This window comes from Lichenostomus cassidix, chromosome 3 (genome assembly GCF_008360975.1).
Source record: "Lichenostomus cassidix isolate B80296 chromosome 3, HeHo_3.0, whole genome shotgun sequence".
In the NCBI taxonomy this organism is placed as follows: Eukaryota; Metazoa; Chordata; class Aves; order Passeriformes; family Meliphagidae; genus Lichenostomus; species Lichenostomus cassidix.
The window spans coordinates 67,798,208-67,813,073 of NC_139483.1; the positions used below are offsets into that span (position 1 = coordinate 67,798,208).

Sequence of the window (14,866 nt, forward strand, 5' to 3'; positions counted from 1 at the left end):
GTTTAAACATGCTGGAAGTAGAGTAAGTACAAGTTGCTAAAACCAACACTACAACATGATCCAATTTACTTTAATTTCCACGATATGAATACTTAAAAAGTAGATCCCTTATTTTGAAAGCTGAGGTTATAATTCTGATGATCAGCCATAGACACAGATAATTGTGCTTTCATCACATGAGGTAGCATGGCTGTAGTGCTGCTGGCTGCTCCAGCATCTCTCAACCTTGTCCAGGCAGGACGTACTGAGGAGTCAGATTAAGCTATCAACAAAGATCTGCACAGATACATTTTCTTTTGCTGTTCCTGTGGTGGTTCTGAATTTCTGTTTCTTTACTGCAAAAATCAAGCAGGCATCTTGGCATCAAACAACTGAACCTTGTTTCTACTACACCACCAGTTTAAAAGTGATCAAGTCCTTCACGCATTAAAAGGATTTGGCACTGCTTCAAGCAATGAAAATTTTTCCAAGATGTTTAATCTCTGTCAGGTACAGGAGGTCAGTTGGTAACAAGACTATCATTAAGTGTATTCCAGAGTCACACTAGAAAAATGACCTTTGCAGTTTAGCATATGTTTAAACATAATCAATGGGAGAAAGAGAATCACACCCTATGGGGTCTTGCAACCACTGATACCTCCAATCCAAAGCTGGAGTGATTTTGAAAGGTAGGCATATTTGGTAGGATAGATAGACTGAGAAGCAGATGAAACTGAAGGTACAAGAAACAGCATTGCTAAGTGGGAGGGGTTTAAAAGCTCCAGCATTTCTTTTAGCTGTCTTCTTTTATCATACAACTTTTTCAGACAGTTCTTTTCTACCTTTCAGTTCTCCACTTACTGCACCTGGATCAAGCCCACACAAGGGAAAAACACAAGGAGTTTTGTTCCGTAAGCTCCCAAATACTTTCTAACATTCTCCAGCTGCGATGAAAGTAGAACAACATAATATATGTAAGAAGCAAATAAGGATCTCTTATGGTACAGGTGCAACCCTAAGGCTGCAAATATGTGATATAAGATAACATACTGCTAAGCTAAAGACAGCCTGTTGTGTTTTATGGGAGTGTATTGACCAATAATCCTCTTCCTTTCTCAGGTTTCTGGTCATCTTTAGGATTGTTTTCAACAACCATTGTCTCTGGGATAGAACATAATTTTGCTAGTGTGTTTACACATCATCTCATGTTATTAAGACCCAGATGACTGGACACCAGGGTGTTATCAGTCTGCAAGAGATAGATGAACCAAACAAATGGAGCTGAACCACAGAGAATGGGTTCAAAGTGAAAAGTAAGGATGTATGGTCACTAAAAGAAAATTTTCTAATTCCGTGATTTTTAGAAAACAATTGTGGGAAACTTCTCAGATATTGAGGTTTTGCCTGACATCAAGTGATATGAAAAGAAAGACATTTGTGAAGAACTGCTAGACTTCACTTCTGAAACAGCTGTTCCCTTCCCTTCAAAATCTTAACTACTTGCTGATCAAAAGGGAATTTTGGAGTCATTCTCTCTTCATACTCAGACAGCAATGTCAAATGGTGATAAGAAAACACTTCACTTGCAAGATACCATGATTTTTGCCCCATGCTTTCATCCCCAAGCCTGTGTGAAGTCCTTGACAGGATACTCAGAGATGGAACAGTAATGCTTACACAAAAGGCTAGGAACAAGAATGCTTACAGCAAAAGACTAGTTAGAGACATGTCCCAAGAGACTAGGCATTTGCAAATATCTGGAGTTGGGGCAAGTGTGAAAATATTATTGAAAGTTCTCACACTCAGTCAAGTTCTTCAACTTTTTTTTTCTTTCTGCTAGATCTTACTGCATATTCTTTGTAGTACTTGAAAGCTTGCTAAATTACCTCACATTTTGTTCCAGCATTTCACTATTTAGAAGAATCTCTAACCAAAATGTTATTTCAGGCCTGGCCATTGTTAGTCATTGCACAGCAAACTGTAGCCAGCAGAACCCTTCTACACTTCATGTAAAATCTGGGTTCATTTTTAAAATAAAAATAAACATATTTAATTGATTGATGGGAGGCACCAGCCCTGAAGCAGATCTTGAGGCCCTTGTGGAAAAGCAATTCTGTGCTTTGTGGGCAGATGTGGCCTTTGCAGGTCTACTTTGCAACAGCAAATGTCAAGTTGTTGGTCAGTAAAATTCCAACTGACTGAAGTGAGATAACAGCCAGAAAGATCATAGTCTACAGTATTGCATAGATTCTTCATCTTGATTTGATGGGATATATTTTTCTTTTGTAAGCAGCAGGCAGGAAAATATTATCTCAAGTTTTAAACACATGGGAGCAGCTCTTTAAATAATTAGTGTTTTGGAAGATTGCTCCACTCCTTTTTCTATTGTCCATCCTAATCTTTTCTATCCCTGATTCAAAAGTCATTAATTTATCCCCCAGATCATAACATCAGATAATAAACTCTTCATTTTTAGTATGTTTTTTTATGATTTTTTTAAGTATCCTTCTACTTCATAAACTTTTGTACATTTACATTTTTATCTTTTCACCATAAGCACAAGGCTAGGGACACATTTTTCTTCAAATGAAAACTGAGATTCTCATGTGAGTCACTTGACCTTTTGAGCTGGTACATTAATAACTATGATAAATAAAGGAGTCAGATCCCTAATAGTGGACTTAGCTTGGGAAGCCACATTCTCCTAGGTCAGGCACAGTCCCTGACATAGAATTTCAGTGACATTCACCACTTGACCTTGCACATTGTTCCACCATGGAGCAACTTAATAAACTCCTCCTTGCCACGAGCAAGGGACAGAACTGGAACCTGGACTCACAATGGAACTACCAGGCTCACAGTAACTTCCCTAATGCATGGTAATGTAAACCAAATTTCAATGCAGCTTATGCTGACTTTTCATATAAAACTTCTGACTTCCATTTTTCCTCTGCAGAAATTAGAAGTCCACACTTATAGACAGGGGTGTAATTTATATCAAAATGCAAACTGTTCCACAGTGGTAATTAGAGGTATTTGAAAAGTGGTCTAACCTGGAACAATCCCAAACAAAAACTGTAGTGGTGGATGATACCACCTCGGGAACTGCTGGGGAGCCGAGAAGTCCCAGTACAGCAGGGTTTCACTGGTGGGAAACATCCTAGTCTGAGTAACATGATAAGTCCCTCCCCAAATTATGTAAATCCCCCTGGCTGTAACCTAACCCCTGACTCCATCCCTCCCTTCTCCCCATTGGTTGTGGTGTTCCCCCTGCCTCCTCTCCCCTGACCCCAGGTGATCCCTATATCTAGGGACACCTAGGGTCTCTTCTTCCTCTTTCATCCTGGAACCCTTCAGAATAAACCTCTGGAACATCCAGCTGATTGAGCCTCTGGATTCTTTGTCTCTGGTAATGTGTGAGCTATCCAGCTCTCTGGGTGAGTGAGAATCTGTGCCTTACACCGGCTTGGGTGTGAGAAGGGTCTTTCTGTACAGCACCAGAGCAGTGCTGGCTGGAGTGATCTCTCAACAGCCTCAGAGACACTTTCAGTAAACAGAGGCCTGTTCCACCCTCCTCAACCCACTGCGTTAAAAAACTGCAGAGCTAACATGCCTGTCCTTCAGGGTCCTTCAACTATATCACTTTGTAAGGTAAAGATAAAACAAACATCACAAGTCAAGTCTCCTCTCTAAATAGAAGGGGTGAAGATCATTATTTTGTGTCTCACTGCCCTGAGTATGTGTAATTAAAAGCAAAGGAAAGAAAGAACATGTTGTCTGGGAAAAATGAAAATAAGTCCTCATCTTAGTAAGAAACCATTTAAAATATTTTGTGTCCAATTATGGATCGTCATTCTTAGCACACAGGGCAGATGCAATAAACAGACAACCTACTAAGACAGCTAATTACAATAACATTGTGAGTCTCAGGGATTTAATTTGAGGGGCTTCTTGGGCTCACCTATGCTACTTAATTACTTTCATAATAGCAGGTATACATGGCAAAAGATCTTCACCTGATATACAACTTTCAAAGAAGTGGTCAGGCTGGTCAGTCTTTGTTCTCCTATTACTGTGTCCACTGAGATGTGGCTAAGCATCTGGAGATGATGCTGGACACAGCTGAATATTTTCTGATAATGGAAATAATTGTGTCCCTGTGTTGTTCTCATGTAATAGCATAAAGTTACAAACTTTGCAGTGGTACCAGTATTGCTGTTCATGAAAGGGAGGTGATGTAGGTGTACAGCCAAGGCCTAGTATCTGTCTAAATTTCACTCCACATTTAGAAAGGTGAGCAATATTGCAATTTATGGGTGGCTCTTATTTCTGAGAAAGTACAGATGTGAGCAGCAATATGGAAAGCCTTGTATAAAGAAGATTTTACATGTAATTAAAAAATTGCCTGTCTTTTCAAAAGTTCTGGGTTCTTCAAATTATCTCTGGACAGTATACTGAAAATTGGGGGTTTTTACTGTATCCCATACTTTTTTTTTTTTTTAACTTGTTTTTTTTTCTTTCCTGTATTTGAAGTATAGAATGCAAACTTTTTTTGTGTTGTTAAAATTTCTTATGATTTTACCTGGTATTGAACAGTCTCAGGGTTGTAGTTAAAGCAGTGTACTTAAAACTGGCTGGCAATCACTCACCAGCAGTGCTCCTCCAGGTTCAATTCTAGGGCCAGTTCTGTTGAATATATTTATAGCATGACATATATTTTCTTACCCCAAGATGTTGCTGCCCTAAGGTGGACTAGCAGATTCAGCCTTTTCGGACACTGTACAGTTTCATAGAAACAACATCCCCCATAACCCAGATTGGTTTTTTCTACTATTTTTCTGCAGCTGGCCAGGTTTGTTTTCACCAGTTGGCCAGTTCTGTGAAATTCTGTTAAATTGTACAGTATCTCTAAAGGCTAAATCTGCCTGTTCACTTTAGGACAGGAACATCTCTTGGCTCTGTGGGACAGTTTCTACACTGGTAAACTACTCAGAGGCAGGGCATTTAGTTTGGGTTCTGGCTTGCCACTCTTCATTGTGTTAAACTGTTAGACTGATACCTGCCAGGACTTTGGCTCAGATCCCAGCACTCAGGAAGGATTCCCACTGGGCACTTTGGCAGGTTCTTACAGTAAGAAGCACAAAATGCAGCCATGCAGCACAGCTAGAGAGAGACCCATGGGCAGAGATTATGAAGCTAATCACCCAGGGCAATTTTTGTGAGTTTTACTTCTTTTTACCCAAAATCCTTGGGGTGAAATTGTGACTTTCACTGAGCTGAAAGACTTGTCAGGGATTTTGGCAAGATCAGGATTCAGCTGATGGACCTGGAGACATTTCAACCCATGGTTGCAACACACTCCATGCTTCCCTTGTCTGCATGGAGCCTAAGTGTCTGTGCAGTGTGAAACTTTGCAGTCTGTCATACTGAGTATCTGCCCTGCAACACAAAGATTTGACTAGAGATGACCAGAACTCAGACACAACGAAAAATGTTCCTTCCATTCCTCTCACCTTTTTGCATTTCAAAGGAATTTCTGATATTTTCATTTCCTACCCCCAGAGGAATATGGCCCACCAAGCAATAATTCCATTTTGGTAGCTCATCCTAGCAATTTCCAGTAGCAACATTTCTTGTGTAGTCATATTTATACTGAAGTAAAGAATTATCTAAATGCACCATATTTTAAATAGTTTCAATTATGATGCTGTCACTTTTTATAATGGATGGTAGCACGGGAAAACAATAGTCCATCAGTGTACCGATGTAAAAAATTAGTTGTGATAGGGTGAAAAATTGAGCATTTTTCCCTATGATTTAGGACGTTGGAGACAAGGTTTTTTCATATAAAAAGTAAAATTTCACCCATAAATCAGTAAAAGCAGCTTTTGGACATGTGCTCTATACTTTCATCAATATGCTTTTTTAGATTGGTTGAGTCTCTTTCTGTTTTGTAATTAACTTATCAAGGAGTAATGGTTTAATTTAAAAAATCCAACTGGATGACAGAAATACTATTTGTTCTAAATTGAAAATATTTCAGCATCTGCCAAGATAGATTTCTTTAAATTACCCTTTAAAAACATTGATTTCTAATACTGTATTTCCTTTCCTCAATAAAATAGAAATATGTGTTCAGAGGAAGCCCATTCTTAAGGAGGCATTGCTGAGAAACAAAGCTATTACAGTAATATTAATCCCTCTACGATGAGCTGCCAAAAATACAGTCTCCATTTAATGCTACAAGTTTGGTGGGTAGTCATTTTTTATTATCCACCAGACTGAAAATCTGAAATTAAATGTTTAGCAATATTTGTATAAATGAAGAAGCCCCCAGCTCTATACTTTGACATAACTAGGACACTCTAATATAATAACTTTATAAAGATTAATTCTCCCCCAAATTAGTGCCTGATAAAAACATATGGCATGGTGTTTACCAGGAGAAAGAGCTCTGGTCTCAGAGGCTTGTTGCATTCATGGCATAAGACCAATGCCACTTGAATGATGCCCAATAATGCCCTCTGGATATTTCATGGCTGTTAATCACGGGAATATGGAGTTTGGTGTAGTATCTAAAATACTGCCTACCTGTGCTGACCTCACATTATGTGGCTGAAGTTAAAAGCCTCATTAAAGTCATTTACTCTGTTAGGAAAGTAGAAGTTAAAATGTCTGTACTTGGGCAGACCAAAGGTCTTTGTAGCTCAGTTCCCTCTTCCCCACAGTGGCCAATTGTGGGTGATTATGAAAAGCTCGTTAGTCATATAAATCTGTTCTTTCCAGGGCATATCCTGTAGTTCCCAATAATTCCAAGCTGGAGATTTCTTTCTAGACCACTGCGTAATAGCCTTCAATAAGCTTGTCTCTGATTCCTTTTTTAACCCATTCCAATTTTTATTACCATAACAATATGTGTAGTCTACATTCAATTCTACATTATGGAAAAAAATTACTCCCTTGTGTTTTGAACCTGCCAAATGAGAATTTATAGACTCCCATTCAGTTTTCTTATTGTGGGAAGATGTATGTGATTGTTCTCTCTCTGCCCGATTACCAGTCACCATTTCATATATTTTCTTCATAGTATCCCCTCAATTACCCTTTCTTCAAATAGAAACATCTCGGTCTGTTTACTTTTCATTTACTATCTTCTCAGATGGAAAAGTTCCACACTGTTGATCATTCCTCTTGATCTTCCTTGTAACCTAGAAAAATATGAGATAGAGAAAAGCAGAGTGCTCTAACAATGTTTTCCTGTTTAATCTCAGTTTCTTTCCTTGTGGTTTACCTTTGAACTGTGACTATTTTAATCAAACTGGTCAAAATGATTCCATGGCCTCTTTCTTGATTGGCAGTGATGTTTAGAAACCACTAGTCTGTATTGAAAAGTCAATATTTGCTTAAGTTTACCTAATTTTGTTACCTCTTTTCTCATTTAGCAATCATGGTGCCCTCCTGCAACACTTTATAGCTGGCTTTTGATTTTAGTATCCTAAAGAACTTAGTATAATCAGTGAACCTCATCACTATATTCTTCACCTTTTCACTTAGTAATAAAGGACCAGTAACAGTAAAATTGTAACAAATATTTATTGTGAAAACACCTGTATTTTTATCCATTGCTGCACAGCCTTTAAACAGTTACTAACTGGCAGATTTTGTTTTTGGCTTCATCAGAAACTTTTTTTTATGAAAAAAGAAACTTTCATCAGAAACTTTACTGTGGGACCTGGTCAAAAGTATTTTGAAAGCCTAACTGGACCCCTCTCAGCTCCTTGTTTACTTCCATATACTCATCATAAAGGACTCTAATAGATTTTTGAAGTAAAACTTTCCTCTGATAAAGCCATGGTGACTCTTCATATCCTATCCAGCTGTGGTATACACTAGTTCTAGTTTTGGTTACAGTTTTAGTTTATTATCTTGGTATAGAAATTAGACATAATGGCTAATGCTTACCAAAAATATCCAAAACCCTCCACCTTCAATTCCTCCATCCAGTTCAAGTGGTACACCACAAAAAACAATAGAGCAGTTTCATATTTTAACCATGCTGAAATTGCAGAATAGATACTGTCAAGTCCTGGCAATTTCTGCAATTCATTTTTATCAATCTGTTCTAATACCTTTTCTAGTGGGAGATTTTACCAACCTAAGTTATCTGCATTGCTGCTAAAGATCCAGACGACCTCATGTCCTGCCCCACATGACACATGCCCTTATGTGCTGCCCCTGCCCCCTTGCTGTGTGTTGATGCTGGCTCTCAGAGGGCTGCGTAGGGGGGAAGGGACCTTCCTAAGTGGAAAACAGACACCATCTCCTCTCCAAAATCAGTTGGCTTTGCCAAACAGGATGGCTGATCAGTCTGTATGTAATTGTAGGATCACTTTTGCTGCTGGCAGGTGTGGGGCACAGGGGAAGGATACAGCAAAACGGACTGAGAGCAGAGTAGGCTAATTGTGAAACTACATCCTGATACTTCAGCTTGAGGCACTTTGCTGTCATTATCATTCTACTCATTTTTGTGCATGAGGGATTTCCACAGAAACCCATGCCAGCATATAATTTAATGGCCCTGTTGAGAAAGGAGGTGGAGTGATGGTGTCCCAGAGTTTAGGAAGCCTCTCTGACCAGCAACACAACATACAGAGAATGGCTTCTTTGCCATCACGTGTACAAAAGAAATACACCTATCCAAGAGATGAGAAAAGTGGGAACTCTGCCTATTCAGCTACCAGTTCAAGCAGGATCAGATGAGATATTTTGACTGGGATTTTTCTTTCTCTGTACCCTCCTGAAATCCAGAATGAGAACGGAAATTTACCTTAGCAGAACTTTCAGGGTTGCATGGGTAGACAACAGGCATTCAAGCAGAAGTCTCATTCTACTTTGTAAATATTTCTGTGATTTCAGTTATGAAAAAGAAACACTACTCTTCTGCTGCCTACATAGGGGCTCTGTATTAGGACAATCTGTAAATATCACTTCATCTCTCATTTCCTCTTCTTATAAGTGTATATATATACATATATGTATTTCCTTTTAAGTCAAGTGTGCAAACATTTATATTTTTTAATTATGTGCCATAGAAATGTGAGAGATGCTTGAAGAGAGGAGACACTTTCGAGTATACTAACTGGTCTTTGATGGACAATAATGGGGACACACAAGAATAAAAGAAATCTTCCTTGGCAAAACAAGCCCACACACAGGTGGGCTGTAGCATACCTCAGGCAGTTGACAAATTGTTATAGATGACCTTAAACGTGCAGTAACACAGAATAAGGTTTTAATGAAGCCTCAGATTCCATTACGCCCTAAGCTCTTTTTTCATCTGTTAGAGATGTCAGTATAAACCTGGCCCTGATGGAACACAGCCACCCACACTTGGGCTGTGTCCTTTGGGCTGGAAAGCCATAGACCAGTAGAAAGAAGATTTATGAGAAAGCTCATCAGATCTACTGCTAGTAATGTTCTTAATTTGGGAAATAAACAGAGTAGGACTTGGTCAGTTGTAAATATTTTTGTATCCTGCCCCATTATTCCATGGTACATCCAGAAATCTGTATCATGATTTTTGTCTGTAGTACAGGAAGAATGGTGTTCCTGAGTTGGGGGAACAAAGGACAAAAATTGCTCAAATTCCACATTCCCGTCAGGTCTAGGGAGAAAAGTCCCACAGTCTGCTTTCTCAGTTTTGTTGATGCTCTTACATCTTCACAAACATTGTTAAATTTCTTAAATTGTGAAAATACATTCAACAGTTATGATTAAAAAACATCTTGCATTTTTGGGTTGGGGAGGGCATACTTGGACTTTTGTGATGTTACAGACAGATGGTGTCCTTTCAGAATCTGGTGAGATTATTCAGCTTAGAAAATCTATTACTTTAAGTATCTGAAAGAATACACAGTTGCTGACGTTTTGAAACTGCTCTGTCCTAATATCACTGCATTCCCACAGTGAAGGTTGATCCAGTTTATGGTCTTGTGGTGAGGGTTCAGATAAACACTAAAAGTGTTTAATATTGGCTTTACAAATAAGGTAAGAAGAAGAACTCCATGGCAATTTGAGCGATGGAGAAACCATTTTATGGATAGAATCCTGAATCACTGACATTTTGTATTTTCAGGAATATTCCACTAAAATATCCTAAAATACTCCTTTAAAATATATGGTATTTTTGAATGAATACATGACTAAGGAAAAAACAATCTGTATTTCCACAACACCTAAGATTTCCAGTCATGAATGATAAGCCATTTGTTTCTCTACACAGCAATATGACAATGTTCTTCATCAGAAAGACTTTGCAATTTAATTATTAGGAGAAGGAGAGGTGGATGCAGAGGTAGAAAGAGATGGTATTTATGAATTTTTGGTCACTATGATGAGTGTAAATCCTGGAATGTCTGCAACTAAACTCCAGCCATGATAGGCCTATCATGACAGATAGCTTTGGAGAGTGACTGGAAGGATAACATTTAAAATGTCCTACATTACATGTTTATAAAGGACTATTCAGACTTCAAGACTAGTGAGGAAGAAAGCATTTTGAAGCATGAATTGAAACTCAGACAAAGCACGGTGGAGGCATTCTGAGCAAATTCAGGAACCAGCTTCCTTGAAAACCAGGAGAGAGAACAAAGAGCTTCTCCAAGCATTGAAACTGATCTTTCATTAATAAAGCTATGAGATAAGTCCAGGTAACTTTATGTTGTCCAAGAAGACAGAACCATTTTAGGAACAACTTAGTGGAAAAATCATCCAGTTTTACACACTGCATGGTTATGAGGACCCTGAGAAAGGCAATAAGTGAACGAAGAGATGATTTGTCATTTAAGTCAAGGTAACTAGCAAGAAACACAGCTGTGGTTTATTTATGCTAGGAGACAGAGGATTTCATCCATGAGGTGGACAGGTCAACTGGCCAAAATTTTAGTTTGGATAGAAAACAGAGCTGAAATGAAGAGGAAAATGTTTTATTCCATCCATGCACATTCAGTTAGCAAGCAAATGTTGCACATTTAAACTAGATGCAAAGCTGCATACATGTAACCTCTACTTAGACACAAAGGTGTAGAGACAAAAGAGGCTAGTGTGTCCATCAGATCTCTTTCCACTGAGCTATGATCCTGATGTATCCAATAGCCATTGCTGCCTGACCACCACTGCACTGGGAAACAGACTTTAAAGGCAAAGGGCAGGAACTGGAACAGGAGCTTGCACAGAGTGTGCAGTAAATACCTATCATTAATTGATCCTGGTTTAGAAACCTACAAGACAGTCTTGAACTGACTCAAGAGACTTTGGCATCTTGTGGTTTAGGTCAGGATGGGTTAAATTGCACATTAATTATTGTGCAATAATTGGATATGTGGGAATGAGTGTGGCTATTCATTACCTCTATGAAAGAGTGATTAATAATGCAAAGGACACCACAAAGTTACAGAAGAGTGCCTATCTCTACTTTCCCTCCCCTTGCTGGCAATTGTCAGTAGTCGGGAGGAGCAGAATTAATTGTGTTCATTCCAGCAACACAGGCTTGGTCCCAGAAGGTAGGGCTCTGCTACTGCCCTTCAGGTTGAGACAGATGAGTTTCATGAGGTGGAGAGCACTATCCAGGTAGGCTGATTTTTACTAGTTGGTGGTTCATTTCTATGGTGTTGCTTGATAATGGGTACATTGGGTCTGTGGGCAAGTAGTCTTGTATTAGGTTAGTTCTGCTATTTCTGCTAATCACATTTTCGTAATAAAACATACCTGATCATGCTTTACCTAAAAAAAGTTAATCCCTGACAACTACATAGTAACATAACAAAGATTGAACTGTGAACCTCTGGCATCAGCAGGACTACTTACTTGAGTGTGGTCAGCCCAGCAGGGGCAGCTGAAGTCTGTAAGGGACTTTGCCAATGCCTGAGGATACAGAACCTGCTATTCTGGCCTAAATAATCCCCACTCACCTTCTGCCTCCTCTTTGCTCTGAAACAGGAGCCACACCAGCATCCTCTTCAGCAGAGAATAATTAGAGGCTACAGCAAAGCCATGAGGAGGGATTTTTCTAGGTACAATTGACTTGATAGAGGAAGACAGCTATAAGGTGGGAAGGAGACAGCTGTGGGCTTTGGAAAAAAGCTCAAAACTCCCAAGAACATGAGAGCCACCCCTGGGGAGGAAAAGATGAGAACACATTGAGAGAAGGGAAAGAAACTGAGTACGGCCTCCCCCTCATTGCAGGTCTACCACAGACCCATGACATCCTGCTGGCTTCTCCCAGATTTCCTCCCCATCCCTACAGGCATCTCCCAGATGTCTCACAAATACCTTCTGAGATTTCCCTTACTGTTCCCAGGAACGTGCTCCATTGCCACAAAAGCTGAAAAATGGCAACAGCTGCCAAGGAGATTTAAGCTGCAAATTCCTAACAGCATTGTAGCCTGGAGGCTTGCCCCAGGCAAGTAGGCCTGAAGAGTTTCAACCCAAGCTAACTCCAAAACAAGAAGCACTATTGTTTGGCAGCTGTAGCTGTTTGAACCATGGAACCAGGTGCACTATGACTCTTCTTTACTATGCTTCCTCCTCCCCTGCCAGGCACATACCAGATTATGAGGGACCTCAGGCATCAGCATCTGCAGATCCCAGCAGATGAACTGCTTTTATTGCTTATCCCCACCTTGCAGTGCAGCTTGCACATTACTTGTATTCTAGAAATACCACTGATAAAATAATTAGACAAGCAGGTCTGCCATGCTAAGCAAAGAGTACTCTTCAGCTTCCCACAGGTCCAAGCATCCCTAGGTAGGGTCTTAAACTATAGCATAATGGCACACCTCTGTTCATTCTTTGCACTCTATGCTTGCTCACTTCGGCTTCTCTCCACTGCCCTCTGCACTTCTCTTCCCCTGTGAATCCTCATGCATCTTCCAGCAGTTGCTGGGTCCATTCCAATTCTGTATGCCATTCAGGCTCCTTTCTCCAGAGTCCTTCAAATAACCTCAAAATTGCCATATAACAGCACTGTGTAGTCATAACAAGTAGAGAGTAGATGTTAAGATGCTACCAAGTGCTCCACACTAGGTTTTATGGCAGTCACTCAAAGCCAGAGACTCTGCCACAGCTCAGTCTCTTCAGCATTTGAATTCTGACTGATCAACAGCATGTGACACAAGTTTATATTTGATACTTCAGCTAGTAGGAAGCGTCTCACAGGATTTTCCAGCAACATGCTTCTCCACATACCCAGCCAGCTTGTTTTGCTGTGCTTATTATTCCTACCCACATCTATAACCTGGTTAATCCTCTCCAACATCTTATCATAGCTGATTTACTGATAAATTAAATTTACCTAAATTAATTTGCAGAGTAACATGCACCCTCAGCTCTGCAGCAGATCACAACTTCTTGGCTCTCATTTTTTAAGGCTCTCATTTTTTAAGGATGCCATATAGAGTTGCATCCCTTATTTTGAGCAGCAGCTTACTTGCCACTTGTTTTTCTTGCCCTGAAAAAAGTCATGTAAGATTCAGGCAAATGATGAAGTGGAACCAGGTTTTTTCTTTCTGTCTCCTGGAGCCTAGACTGTCACATTCTTTAATGACATCTTTATAAATGCTGTGTGCTTTGGTGCTGTATGCTGTATGATCAGATATTGAATGCACCACACAGAAGCAAGATACCAAAGCACTTGTGATACTGATGTGCCCATAATGACCTGTTTTTTCTTTGTTTTCCTTTTTTGATGCAGGTATTTGGATAACTTAGAAATTAAAATTATATCCTGTTCTGAGTGATCGTTCTTATCAGACAGAATGAAAAGGGTACTCCTTATCCTTTCTACTAGTGCGTGCTTTGCTGTCTCATGAGGACATCTCATTTAATTTATCTGTTATAAATCCTGGTATGTGTATTCACTATGGACAAGGGATTGTTTGTGCAAATTAGTTATGATTCCCTTGGAAAAACAAAACCAAAACAAGACACCAATCAAAGACATGGACACAGCTCCTAGATAAGTAATGCTGGATTCACTCCAGAGGCTTCTGCACCATGTTAGGACAAGTTAACCCAGTAGCTTCTCAGTGTTCTGTATTGCTCAGGACAAGAAGCTGTAAATGCTGGTTTTTGCCAGTGTTGCCTCGTGAGTGATTGATGATTTCATTTTGGTCCTTAAATTTGATATGCACTTCTCCCGCATGCTCAATTGTATGAATTGAAAAGCACTGTGTGACTTACAACTCATAACAGAATAATTACTCAAAGGATGCAAGAGAAGTTGGTACCAGAGCACAGCTGTATATCTTTTATCTTAGAAATTAAAGACCTACAGAAATAGCACTAGAGATATTCTTCTCTATGTACTCAGAAGTAAGACACAATTTCAATTCTCATGTTAAAATTATCCCTTTCCTTACTACAAACCACGAAGTCCACAGAAACCAGAGGAGAATAGCATTTGAAGTGGTTATAGAAAGGAAAACAGTCCCGTGCAAGCATGGTAAAGAGTATCAATCAACTCTGAAAACCATGGAAGAGGATGTGTCATGATTCCACTCATGCCACTAAGGTGAAATCTGTCATCTAGTAAGTGGGAATTGTTTTCTGAAGGTGCTGAAAGTCTGATTTCCTCAGCAAGTCCTCTATCCTCTAAATAGGTGGCCATCAGGAAAGAGGCGGACAACAACCATCTCTGCTGTTTTGCATTCCTGACTGGAAATAGCTATGTGCTGAGCTCAGTAGGCTTCCATGTATGCTAAAAACGCAGCTGCCTTCATGAAGCCATTCCACACAGGATTAAAACAGTGTCACAAAAACGGTAGGTGTTTGCATATGCTCAGATGATGAAGAGGTTGATGAGTGGTTTGCATGGCTTTGCTTTTTTGGA

The 14,866-nt window shown here is 39.6% G+C and overlaps 1 long non-coding RNA gene across 1 annotated transcript; it reads right to left on the bottom strand.

The window, feature by feature from the left end:
* Positions 1 to 4,526: 4,526 nt before the first annotated feature.
* Positions 4,527 to 14,866, bottom strand: LOC146439936 (uncharacterized). The gene is made up of 3 exons (XR_014850972.1): positions 12,816 to 14,866; positions 11,949 to 12,151; positions 4,527 to 7,187 (listed from the first exon to the last, which is right to left on the bottom strand). It is a non-coding gene; the product is annotated as an uncharacterized LOC146439936 (long non-coding RNA).